Source organism: Pipistrellus hanaki (assembly GCF_964339955.1).
Source record: "Pipistrellus hanaki genome assembly, chromosome: 13".
NCBI lineage: Eukaryota > Metazoa > Chordata > Mammalia > Chiroptera > Vespertilionidae > Pipistrellus > Pipistrellus hanaki.
In genome coordinates, this window is record NC_140515.1 from 34,856,352 (window position 1) to 34,870,289 (window position 13,938).

The following is a 13,938-nucleotide window of genomic DNA, read 5'->3' on the forward strand; positions in this document are numbered from 1 at the left end:
AGATGGTAAGGAGAAAGGTCCCAAGGTCCAGCTCCTCACCACACAGGTCCCTTGCAGGGTACATAGCATACTTCCTCCCTCTTAAGAGTGAGCTATCCACTGTCTATACTCTGGGAAGATGGCAACGATAGAGAAGAACTGTGAGGGTGACCTCCTGACGGCTGCCTGTCCCTTCCTACCACAACAGGGGTGAGAGGAGCTGTGGATGATGCTGTATAAGCCACCACACTCCATGACTGGCCAAGCCCCTGTCCTTGACTAATAAAAGGCATCACTAGCCCCAAGCTATTGGCAGCTAGTGCCAGGAAGCCAAAGAAAGAGATATCCCATCATCTCCAGCTACCTCCCCAGGTGCATGTGAGCTTCAGATAAACACACTGGATCTCTGGGGGCTTGAGCCGTACACTGACAGGGATGGGGAATGCGGGCCCTGTGACTGAAGAGCAGGAACATGGACAACAGCTCAGCAGCAGGGCTGCTCATCAGAAAGCTCACAGAATGCAGGCTATCGATTCTCATGCAATCTAACCCCGTGGCAAACAAAGGAAAATGCCAACAGACTCGCTGGCACTCTAACTGTCTGAATTCCCAGACAGGCTATGCTGCCAGGGTGGCTGGCAAGGCTACCTCTGCCTCCAGGGAAGGCTGTGGGGACAGGTGGGAGGTGCACTGAAGGTGGGGGAGCAGCCCAGGCAGGATGGACAGGGATAGTAGGGATTGGCCCAGGCGTCAGATCATCAGGCTCCAGGAACTCTGAAAACTGCTTCCTGCATCCAATGCCTAGTCTTTCTTCCTGCAGAAATCACAAAACACTCCCAGAAATCTTTCCTAACCTGGTAGGCACCTGCTGCTTGCACCCACTGCTCCCATTCAACTCCAGAAAGCTTTTCAAGAACACAGTACACAGAATGGCAAATGGATTCCAGCCCTGTCTTCTCTTGAGCAGCTGGTTGAAATATATATGGAGGACTTTCCCTCCTGGCCTGTGGGTCTCACTCCTCCCTCCCCAGCCCACTCCACTGCCTTGCTCACTGGCTCTCAGATTCTTTACATGGACTTTGCCAAGAGGGCACATGCTTAGGGAGGAGGTTTGGAAAGAGCCTTGGTGATAACTTGGTGCTTTTTTACAAGTTCAGATGGGGAAACTGAGGCCCAGGGCAAGGTGATTGGCCAAGGTCCACAGCATAGGAGCCTGGACAAGGCCGGTAACAGTGCCACTGTCTTAGGGCCAATGAACAGCAGCTTCCCAGGTGGGAATTGCATCAGTGAGCTTTGATAATGAAGTGATTCAAGATCTAACTGAACATGTTTTGTTCAGTAGCAGAAGGATACAAGTATTTCTAAAAGCAGGACCTCTGTTGTATTTATTAAACCATAGAGTACTAAGTAAATAGAAGGAAGATTTAACCCTAAAAGAAAATCATTCATTGATTCTGCATATAGAATCTGGGATTATAAAGTTTGGAAAGGAAACCTGAAAGTCCATAGAAAGTTCTAAACTTGCATTTGCTCATTCATTCGTTCATTTAACAAATAACTTTTGACTGAAATGCATCATCTATGTTTAAAGCTATCAGCTCATGGTGGAACTTAAAGTAAAAATCTCCTCTGGCCAACTTTGGATGATGTAAGGACCAACTCATTATTCTGAAAAAATCAAGCACTTATCTGCCTTCCCTATACAAACTATATCTCAGGGTAACCAAATAATTAGGGAGAGTAAGTTTCTTCTTATAAAATAATTCCAGCTAATATATGCAAAAGGAGTGATATAATTAGAACATATAAACTATAATGAAATACTGGATTGTGGCAATGATAATCAGCACCTCTAACATCATAGCAACAACCAAAAACGTTTTTTCTGATGGTAGGAGACAAACATATTCTTTCCAAAGAAACAAACCTGAATCATAACCAAGCCTCTTAAGTCCAACGTACATGAAATGCCGGGGACAGAGAAACAAGTTCAATGATACTATTGGAACGCAATTAGCAAACCTAGATTATGGGACACTCCACAGTACAAAGTACCTGTTACTTCAACAAATGGATTTCAAGAATAAAGCAAGAGGGTTGGAATGAGAATAATAAATTAAAATAGGGTAAAAAGACATAAATAATTGCAATTTAAAGACATTCATTAGAGTCTGACTCAAACAACAACAAAAGTTAAAAAAAGTAAGATATTCAGGGAACATTGAAAATTCACTGGATATTTGATACTATTAAGGAATTATAAGTTTGTTTAGATATGACAATGGTACTGTGGCTATTTTTTTTCTAAAGAATCCTCAACTTTTAGAGATATACACTGAAATGTTTACAGGTAAAATCATATGATGTCTTGAATTGTCTTCAATATAGATTAGCCATGTGCTAATAATTGTTGAAGCTCCCTATGTTTGTTCATCTTTGAAATTTCCCGTCATAAATGTGCAACTCTCAATCCATAGCACAGGAATGCAAAATAATTGCATATATTTGCCTAAAACTGAATAAAGGAGATGACTAGAATGCAAATGGGATATGTTATAAAGTTATTATTGAACAAATTATTAATTAGTTAATTAGTCATTGTGTATAATTTTTCCCTTCATTACCCTCTCCACCCATTCCATTCTAAACTCTTCACAATAATAAGCAAATGACCTGGGCTGATAAAAAAAAAAACAGGATCACCTTGCCCAGTGACCTTGCCAGTTCCTTCCTTACACGCCTGGGCTAGGGACTCTTTTTCAAACCACTGGGCTCAGCCTCCTGGTCATCTGGCCAGTTCTACTGCCAGTAAGGGTGGTGGTTGAGCCCAGAGACACCCAGCTTTCCACCTCTGACACAATCAAAGATCAAAACCCCACTGGTGTGGAACAGGTCAGGTGCTCCCTGGGGTTCCTTGACATAGTGCCTTGCACTGCTGCCCAACAGAAGAATGCAGGCAGCCCTGGATGTCAGACCAGTCAGGAGTAAAGATCAGAAAATCTTACAGGCTGACCAGAGTTAATCTTACAGGGCCAGCTTGATGGAAAGCATACCAAAATGCAAAGCTTACTCTGGAGGCATAACTCCATGCACCAGGTTGGCACCTGACCCACACTGCAGCATCCAGACAGGAGTCCATTTCATTCACACTGAACCTGGCAGCCTTTGCTTTTTATAGTAGCTCTTTCGTAGTTAAACTAACCTTGGAAAGGCTGCACAGTGCACCCCCCTCCTACAGATTCACACTGTGGGCTCCCAGCAAGGCTCTGCAAAGCACTTTAGTGCAGAGACCCATTCGTGTTTGATTTAATGTCTCTCGGTTATTTGATCACACAGCCATTATCTCCCACATTTCTATGCTATGCACTTGAGGAAGTTCCACTGAACATCTCCACAGTCAAACCATTTTAAGCTCTTTGGGAACATGTCAGTGGGACTCAAGCAATCATCAGACTCCTTAATACAAGATCGCCAATGTCATATTTCAGAGCAAGGACTGGAGGCTCAAAGTGGTTCCGTAAATGGCCCAGGGCCACACAGCTGGTTAGAGCATAACTAGCAAGGGGACCCAGGTGTCTGGACACCAGGCCAGCACTCAGGCTTTGGGAGGACACGTTATGAGCAAGCACACCAGACCTGAGCCCACAGAACCGGGGGTCAGTCTCAATCTAACTGGGCAGTGGGCCTCACCCAGCTCTGACCCACTCACCAACACATCCATGCTCATCTGGCCTTCTTCATCAGAAGACGCACCCCACTTTCTACCCAAGGACAGCCTCCTTTGGTTGGCCTCTACTGCAACTGGAGGTCCTGCCCCAAACTGTCTTCCCTTGAGTCCTAGGTTATTCTCCTTGATTCACAAGAGGTAGACAACGTTTTGATGACAGAGAGGTAGCAGGGAGCCCTTGGAGAACCCCTGCTCAGGACACTCCTGGTGACACACAAAAGGGTTTGGTTTGGCCCAACTCTGAGGTTAGGCTTTGTTTTTTAATTGCAATGATTTTCTTAAAAGACTGAACTACAAAAATGAACTCCAATGGATAAAATATTTAAATGTAAGAGCTAAAACTAGAAGTTACTTAGAAGAAAACATAGGTCTAAGTCTTTATGATCTTGGATTTAGGTAATAGATGGTTCTTAGCTATGACACCAAAAGCAAAAGCAACACAAAGAAGTAATAGGTAAATTGGATTTCATAAAAATTAAGAACTTTTGTGATTTATAAGTTAAAAGAGAATCCACAGAATGGGAGAAAACATTTATAAATCATATCTATGAAAAGGGGCTAGTATTCAGAATGTATAAAGAATTATAACTCAATAATAAAATGGGCAAAGGAGTTGGGACAGACATTTCTCTATGTACCAACAGTCCCAATAGGAACACGAAAAGATGATCAACAACATCAGTCATTAGGAAAATGCAAATTAAAATTACAATGAGATATCATTTCATACCCACTAGGATTACTATAATAAAACGATGGAAATATTAAATGCTGGTGAGGATATGAAAAAAACTGAAACTGTAAAACAATGCTGGTGTGAATATAAAATGGTATAGTCCTGTGGTTGGCAAACTGCGGCTCGTGAGCCACATGCGACTCTTCCACAAAATACCATGGGCAAGTCTATTTTGAAGAAGTGGCATTAGAAGAAGTTTAAAAAATTTGACTCTCAAAAGAAATTTCAATCATTGTACTGTTGATATTTGGCTCTGTTGATTAATGAGTTTGCCTACCATTGGTATAGCCACTTTGGAAAACAGTTTTTAAAAAAGTCAAACATAGAGTTAGCATATGACCCAGAAATTCTGATTCCAAACCTAAGAGAATTGAAAAATATGTCCATGAAAAAACTTCCACACAAATATTTATTATTATTCAGCTAAAAAGTAGAAACAACCCAATGATCATTGACTGATGAATAGGTAAACAAATGTGGCATAACCATCCAACAGACTGTTATTCAGTCCTTTTTATGACTGTTACATGCTTTAATGTACATGAACCTAGAAAACATTATGTTAGGTGAAAGAGCTGGTCACAAAAGATGACATATTGTATGCTTCCATTTATATGAAACTAGAGATCCGGTGCACAAAATTCATGCATTCAGGGGTGGGGGGTGGGGGGAATCCCTCAGCCTGGCCTGCACCCTTTCATAGTCCAGGAGCCCTTAGGGAATGTCCAACTGATGCTTAGGCCTGCTCCCCAAGGCGAACGAGCCTAAACTAGCAAACAGACATCCTTAGCACTGCCTTGGAGGTGGGACCCAGCTTCTGGCTGAGCAGGGCTCCCCCTGTGGGATTGGGCCAAAACCGGCTCTCCAACATCCCCAAGGACTCCTAGATTGCAAGAGGGAACAGGCTGAGGGATCCCACCAGATTGGGTGGGGAGAGATGTGGGAGGTTGGCTAGTCAGGGAGAGACTGCAGGAGGGTTCCAGGGTGTGTCTGGCCCATCTTGCTCAGTCCCCATCCACTGGACCCCAGCAGCAAGCTAACCTACCGGTTGGAGCATCTGCCCCCTAGTGGTCAGTGCACGTCATGGTGACTGGCATACCAGTGGACTGTCTGTCCTCTGGTAGTCAGTGCACATGATAGCAAGTGGTTGAGCAGCCTTAGCATATCATTAGCATATTATGCTTTGGTTGGTTGAACAGCCAACCTGTCAACTGGACACTTAGCATATTGGGTTTTTATTATATAGGATGTCCAGAATAGGCAAATAGAGAAAGTTGATTAGTAGTTGTCAGTGGCTTAGGGGGAGCAAAAAATGGTAACAGCTAATGGGTATGAATTTCTTTGTTGGGGGATAAAAATGTTCTGGAATAAGAAAATGATGATAGTTGCACAACTTTGTCAACATACAAAAAACACTTTAAAGGGTGAATTTTATGGTATGTCAACTATACTCAATATTGAGACAGAAGAGAGTGAGAATAAATACGCACACTGGCACTCCCAACCTTCAGCATCGCTTTCCCTGGTTTGACCCTCATGGACAATGCATCTGAGAATGTGACCCAGCCTGCTTCTCATCTTATATATGAACACACTGAGGTCCAAACAGGCCATGGGGACCTGCCCAAAGTCACATGTTAGCAGAGGCAGAGCTAGAAACTAGGGCCCATGTCCCCACACCTCAGAACCCCTAAAAGGCTATTCAGCGTCTCTATGAATTTATGCTATTGAGAATAAAACATGCACTTTGTTGTGTGTTTTTTCATGTCCACCTGACCACCCACATCCACTCCCAATAGGAAGCAAACAGCCATTGTATCTTAAACAGTTATGGCAACAGACACTGGCAGTGAAGCTGGAGGCTGGGCAACTTTTTCCTCCCCAGCCCCCACCTCCTCACAGGTTGCAGGCACCTCATATGCTCACTTTCCTCTCCCCTAGCCACCTCCTTTCCTCCTCTCTCTGTCCCCCTCCTCTCTTTTGAGTTGTTTCAAACAGGTGGGAGTTCACTCCTCATGTAATTGCAAATTGGGAGACCTCCCGGTAATGGAGTGAGCTGCCAGGGATCACCCTTCAGGAGAAAAGTGACCCAAGTCATAATATCCCAGATAACACAGTACTTCCGGCACTCCAGGTGACGCCTGGATTCTAAATGTCAGCGTAGTAGCTGTGAAGCAGTAAATGATTGTGTTCACTCAGAGAGGGCTCCTTCTGTAATAAAATTTTTCCTCTCACAGTAGTAAACCTTGCAGAGAAACTGAATCTAAGTTCCCAGTTTTATCACAGAGTGGCAATTGGACAGAAGAATCTGCTGCCATGGGGACCAAGCTGATACACTGCACACACAAAAGGCACATTTGTTTGATAATATTTGGAAGGATCACTTTCATGAATCTGAGTGAGGAGTCTAGTTTAAAAATAAACTGCTTCTGCCCTGGCAAGGTGGTTCAGTTGGTTGGAGCGTCATTCCATATACACCAAAAGGGCTGGGGGTGTGATTCCAGGTTGTTACGAAGGTTGCGGATTCGATCCCTATTTGGCACATGTATGGGAGGCAACCGAAAGGTGTTTCTCCCTCACATCGCTGTTTCTCTCTCTTCCTCCCTCTCTCTAAAATCAATGAACATATGCTCAGGTGAGGATTAAAATAAAATAAATTCTCCCAAATCATTTCCCCAAACTGTGTTCTGTGAGATGTCATTAGGTCTTCTAAGGAGAAAAGCTTTTGGTGACAGAGAGGTAGTCAAATTAAGTTTAGGGGATTCAGAATGGGGGTAGAGACAAGCCAGCAAGGACATCCCTATTGTGACTAAGCCCTTCACTTCTCCAGAGCTACCCTTTGCAGTGGGGAGGGAGGAGAGGCAGGCAGAGGGCACTGCCCTGCCAGGCATGCCCCCATTCCCATTCACAGCACACCCAGCAGCAGGGGAGCTGGACATCAGTGCTGTGACCCTCGTTCACCTTTTGCCTCGTTCATCAAGTGAGATTAAGAGTAGAGGAATGAGGGAGCAGCCAGGCAGACAACGCACCAGCTCAGTGGGGCTTTTTTTCCAGCCTCTGATGCAGCTGGCTCACTCCTCTCTCCCCGTCTGCGCCTGTGCACCATCTGCCTGACTCCCTGCTCCCAGGGCTTGGACCTGGCCCTCCAGGAGTCCGTCTTGCCCCAGAGAACACATTCCAGCTTTGGAGGGGCCACCTCCTGGGCGAAATCCCAATGTTTCGGTATCTGATTGCTCTCTACAGCTGATCAAATGTGATTTTCCAGTTGAGAGAGAAAAATAAACTCACTAAAAGAAGGGAGCTAAAATGGAGCTAACCTAAAAGACAAAGCCCGAGCAAGTGGGGTTCCACTCAGCAGCCTAGGTTACCTGGGCCTTTCAGTAAAGGAAGCAAAGACACGATTTTGTGTAAACATGTATGTGTGTGTGTGTGTATACAGTACATGTGTATGCACAGACATGTATACATACCACATATGTGCACTAGGTCAAGGAATCTGATTTTGAGATTGGAAAATGGGATCACTACCCTCAGAACTGCAAGGATGACAGAGTGACCAAAGTCCTGGGGGTTGGGGGGACAGCCCTTCTCCCCCCCGCCGAAAGCTAGTGCTCAGACTGCTCAGTCCTGTGGAGAGAAAGAGGCAGGAGGGTGCCAGCAAGCATAACAGATGGAATGACATAGCAGAGACCTGGGTCCTCCGTGGGTCCAGGAGGGTGATTTAAAGCATGTATGGGACTGGGGACTTGATAAACCCATTGATAGGGCACCCTGGAAGCTCCCCAAAGGAGAAGAGGATAATAGTGAGGGAAGAAAGATGAAGCAAAGAAAGGAGAGGTGAGACAAGTGGTGCTGACCCCAGAGCAGGATGTGGAATGTCACGGCTGGCCTCAGTATTGGACGCTGAGAGCTCACGAGCTCTTCCCATACAGCCTGCCCTTCATCCCTTTCATCTGCCCCCAAGTCCTTCTGGCCTGTGACCGTGTGCTCTTTGGTCCCCTCTCCTATAAATCTTATCTAGGGACTCTTCAAAGATATGCTGGGCTGCCCTGGCCTGTGATGCTCAGTGGTTGGAGCATCAGCCTGTGCACCACAGGGTCTAGGTTTGATTCCCTGTCCAGGGCACATACCTGGGTTGCAGGCTCAATCCACAGCCCCAGTAGGGGTACATGCAGGAGGCAATCAATTGATGTGTCTTTCTCACATCTTTTTCTTTCTCTCCCTGCGCCCTTCACTGTCTCTAAAAATCAATGGAAAAAAATATCCACGGGTGAGGATTAACAACAACAAAAAATATATCATGGGCTGTACGTGGCACCGGTGAAATCAGGAAGCCTTTGAACCTGTTGACTTCTTCCCTAGCCCCTGCCTCACTGCTCCTGGGATCAGAGGCAGCAGGAAGGGCATGGCCTATGGTCTCATGGCTTCTCTAAGGTACCCAGTAACTGCTATATTTGGGGAGGGGGGTGTCACTGAGCAGGCCTAGAGGCGACTCCCAATGTCGCCACTCTGCATAAGTGGATGTCCTCTCAGTCTACATGAGCATTGAGCAGAGCTGGCTCTGGCCAGGGCTCCAGGAGCAACAGGCACTTTTGGCAAGAAACTCTTCCCAACAGGACTCACATCCTCTTTGTCTCCCCTGCTCCTCAGGCTCCCTGCTTACAAGTCTCCCTGCTCCCGGAGCCCCACTCCTCCTACACAGTCACTCCGCACTCCCACTTTCTGTCTAGGAGGGCTCCAAGAAGCTTCTAGCTGCTCTGTGTGGCAAATGCATTAGAAGCATGAACTCTGTTGGAAATCTAATGAGACGAGAGTAGAAAAGAAAGACAGAATTTAACTTCTTTTTCCCAAGTTCTGGATTTGATGTTCATCTCGTGCCTGCCTTTGCTCAGAAACACCGCAGGGCACTGTCAGCACACCTGAGCTAGTCTGGCCCTTCTGGGGATTCTGCTGGGGAAATCTGCTGCCTCAGGGGTAAGAGATAGCATCACATTGGCTCTGCCTACAATGGGCCCTTCCAGAGGCTCTAGAGAGTTCAAACACCTGCCTAGGAGGGTACATTGTGGGAAGAGCCCAGCAGAACTTATCCATCTAAAGGGGAAGAGGGATGTGGTGTCTGCAGAGTCTCAGCAGCCTGGGAGGCAGAGTTGGCCCAAGGGGTTGAGCAGGTCCTCCTGAGGCACCGGCCCCCAGGAGATAACCTCACCCCTGCTGTGTGCAGTGGTGGGTACCAGCCCAGTGGGGACTTTGGAAGCAGAGGGGGCCAGCTCTGCTGTGAGCAGCCCAATGCTCCACACTGATGTGCAGGTTTCCTGTTGCCACATCACTTGGCATTGGTGGCCTGGGCTCAGAAGTGGACCGAACTCCTTCTCTGGGCAGTAAGCATCTGATGGGTGGGCTGTTGGTGCTAAGACAGAGGAGACAGGGAAGAACAGTGGGACAGGCCAGGAGCTGGTGAGAGGGGAACCCCTCAGGGGGTGTTGCCCCAGGGAAGTGCTATGTTTCCTTCCTCCTGTCCTCCGGGCCACAGGACATGAAGATGCACACATGGAGAATAGGAGCCTCCCTACTGGCTGGAAAAATGAGGCCCATCCTGATCTCTGAGCTGTGGAGTCCTCACCACAGAAATGATGGCAGCCACCCCCGAGGGCACCTGCTAAGTGCCAGGCTGATGCCAGGCCCTGTCTGCATAATCCCATCCACCCTCAAAGTCTGGCTCAGTCACGTGCAAGCTGAGTGGACATCTTGAAAAAATCCCAGCCCCTTAAGCTCCTTATACATCAGTGTTCTCATCTTTAAAAAATGGGAGTCCTGGTACCGACTCTTTAAGGCGGCTTCAGAAACAGCCTGACAGTGCTCACTCAGCACAGGAGCTGCCCACGGAGAGCTCGATGGTTGGGAGCCAGCATTATGATGGAGTCTTTTCTAAAAATGTACCCCCACAGGCAGACAGAGTTAGGCACAATATGTTCTCTGAAGTGTTATGCATCATCATTTCATGAAAAGCAGATACAAAACCAACTGTCCAACATTACAGAAATTGTTTTGTAGATGATATTATACCCAAAGGTAGACAGCCAAATGGACATCCATTAAAAAGAAGGTTCATGATTTTTTATGTCAAAATGCTTAGACTAGATTTTTAGGGAACACAATGCTAATAAAATAGATGATTGGGCTAGGAGTTAACATACTAAAAATAGTAACAAAATTATTGATCCTACTTAACTTTTCCAATCTTTGACACAGTAGACATCTGTTAATGATATAATAAAATGTTGGATTTACTTGGACAAAATTTTTAAAATGAGAGCCAGAGAGATATTATATAGAATGTAAGGCATAAGGAGGTATAAGGGAACAGGCTGCATGAGGACAAACGATGCCTTTGGAAGAAGCACCTAAAACCAGGGAACTACTCAGAAATGAAATGACGAAACCCATGCAGAGAAAAAGAAAACTGATTCTATAGCAAATTTCAGTGTTTGAGGAATAAATATGCATTGTGGAAACTGTGTTACATCTGGGAAAAAAGAGCAATAAATCTTTTATAATAAATCTGTGAAGACCCGTTGAGCTAACAGCAGTGCTAGCTAGCACTGTGAGAAATCTGACCACGCCCTTCTACCCCCATTAATGATCAGAGTTCTCAATACAACTATGGCAGGTTACCTGGTCATGTCCTAAGGCAGCCACCCTCCTTTACCTTGTGTGTGATACCATGTGACACTCTCCCAGAGGGAAGCAAGATGCTCAGCCTACATCATGGTAATCCTGACCCTTTCTGGCATCTACCCAGAGCTCTCTGAACTCTCCTCTCTGCACTTGTTTCTCCAGCTCTCCCTAGACCTTGCATCCCTTCTTTTGTTCTAATCTCATTCTGTTCCAGTTCAATGCCAAGTCCCACTCTTCTGGAACAGATCCAGAATTTAAGGGCTTAAAAGGGGGGGGGGGGAGATCATTTAATAGGAACAAATTGTGTGGTAGGTGCTGTGAAGAGAATTGGGGCCTAGCAGTGAATAAGAGAGGTGTGGTCTCCCAGAGGTTCAATTAATGTCAAGGCATCTTGTGCCATGTCAGACCCAGAGGAGGATTCACTCAAGCTTTGAATGAGTGAGTGGAATAATATAAAAATACACACACACACACACACACACACACAAAAAAAAAAAAAAAAAAAAAAAACCCACACGTTATCTACTGTATTAGTCAGGGTTATCTAGAGAAACAGACCTGAATGGTGTGTGTGTGTGTGTGTGTGTGTGTGTGTGGAGAGAGAGAGAGAGAGGGAGAGAGAGAGAAATTTTAAGGGATTGGTTCACATGGTTCTGTAGGCTGGCAACACCAAAATCTGAATCTATTGGCAAAATTTTCTTTTCCTCAAGTATGTCAGTCTTTTCTTTTAATGAAAGTCTTCAACTGATTGGATGAGGCCCAACCACATTATGTAGGGAAATTTGTTTGCTTAGAGTCTATTGGTTTAAATGTTCATCTCCTCTTTAAAATGCCTTCTCAGAAAACATCCAGAATAATGTTTGACCAAATATCTGGAGCCCATGGCCTAGCCAAGTTGACATCATAAGTTAACCATTTACACTAATCTACATTTATGGAGGAGAAAGAAAGCCAGTCTTGGAGACACCATGACTTGGTTACAGAGCTGGCAGAGCCTAACCTCAAACTCAACCCTGTGTCTAAGCAATTTTCCTTTTTCATTCTTCACCTCTTAAATAAAAAGCAAACATTAGTTTTCTTTTTCTCTTTCTTTAGCTAGCCTTTTCCTTGAATGCAGAAGCCTGATTTCCAGAGCTTATTCAAAGTCAAAGATAATCCTGAAGGAGCCATATATCTATCATTATGATAAAATTTCCAGAATATCCAAAAATATTCAGTCAACACACATCAGAAATGCACGCACAGTCCCATCAAGCCCTGTCCATGAGTCTGGTTCAGCTGCTGACCACCATCTTCTTACATAACCCCAGTGTGATGCCTGCTGTGACCAGGGTGGAATACTGACCTGATTTTTTTCTGCAAGGATATGGAATTCTTTCCTAAATACTCAAATAGTACTAATCCCTGCCTGCCCAGAGAAGATTAACTCTATCCTGGCAAAGGCATGTGTTAAAAGAATAGGTTGACCCATATGAAATTGTTGATATTTTAACCTCAGAAACAGCATTTTCACATGGTTCAAGGAAAAAAAAATAGTTCATCTTTTCCTAGTCAGACCTCACCTTCCTCGGTGTCCTATTCTCTTGGGAGAGAGGACTTACACTCACTCGGTGGACAGGAATGAAAGATGCTGTTATTAAAAACAATCTAAAGCTATTTGAGAAGTGACAGCATCTCTTAGAGCAATGAGGTAATGCATCCAGCCTGCCTTCTCTGCCATTTAACTTCCTGACAGGAGGCACGGAACGTGAACAAATTGATTGTCCTGTGCAAAGTCAAGTAAATAAATAGCAATGCTTAATGCAATCATTTTCCATATTGCCTCATCAAAACCCACGAAGTCAAAGCCATTTATGAATTACGTAGGTCCCTACTGTTGTCATCTTTTTAGCATGTTGCTCTCAAAGATGCCTGCAGGTGGGGAGAAAGAGGAGAGAAGGCACTAATCAATCTTAAAACTATGATAAGAAACCATTCAGAAAGATGACAGCTGCTTGAACCATTTCTAAATTTCAAGAGAAAACCTGCAAGGGACTAAGTCATTAACAGAGTAATAGCAGCAGGGTTGAGGGAGGGTTATTAATAAAGAATAACTTCTTTGGTGCCTTTGTCTTGTTTCAGGTTTTCAAAAAAAAAATAAATAAACTTTGGAGATAAGTGAAGGTGGGTAGGACGCAAGCCAGGAGTATAAGTAGGTTGAATAATATGACCCTCCAATCTATCTTGTTGGAGTTCTTATTTCCCTTTTATTTGACCATCCTCAAAGTTAAGATAATGGAGTCCCGGAAAACTAAGGATAGGAAGACTCTAGATCTGACTATTGGTTGGACATTTGAATCATTCCATCAGCAAGTATGAGTAGATCAGAGGCTCTGAGGCAAATATTCATGAATGAGGTGAGGCCCAAAGCTGCAAGAAGCAGACCCTATGTCCTAGTAAACCAAAGGCCACTCACCCTCCCACGTGGAAAAAATGGTCCCCAGGAGACAGTGACCACAACATTGATTATTAGTCTGCAGTGTAATGTATGAAAAATGCAATGTTTCCTTTTAATTGAAAGAACTTTCCTTTATTATTATGTCCTTGCCACTAAGGGGGATAGAGGCTAAGGTGTCATCTCTTTTACAGAATGAATAGTGGCTATAGATGGTCATTATATCTTCAGTGGCCTCATAGGGAAGTCACATCTAACTCAAAGGTTAAGCTGGCAAGTCAGCACATAAGATAAAAGCCTTAGAGTCTAATCCTAGAAAACCTCTCTATTAGCCATTCACATAATGGCTTGCATGCATCCCTGTACCAGTTTGAATGCAGGGAACAG

General features: G+C 44.7%; 1 protein-coding gene across 1 annotated transcript in view; it reads right to left on the reverse strand.

Moving 5' to 3' along the window:
- Positions 1-13,938, reverse strand: part of EPHB1 (EPH receptor B1) — a 401,523-nt gene that overhangs the window by 168,407 nt on the left and 219,178 nt on the right. The window lies entirely within an intron of this gene.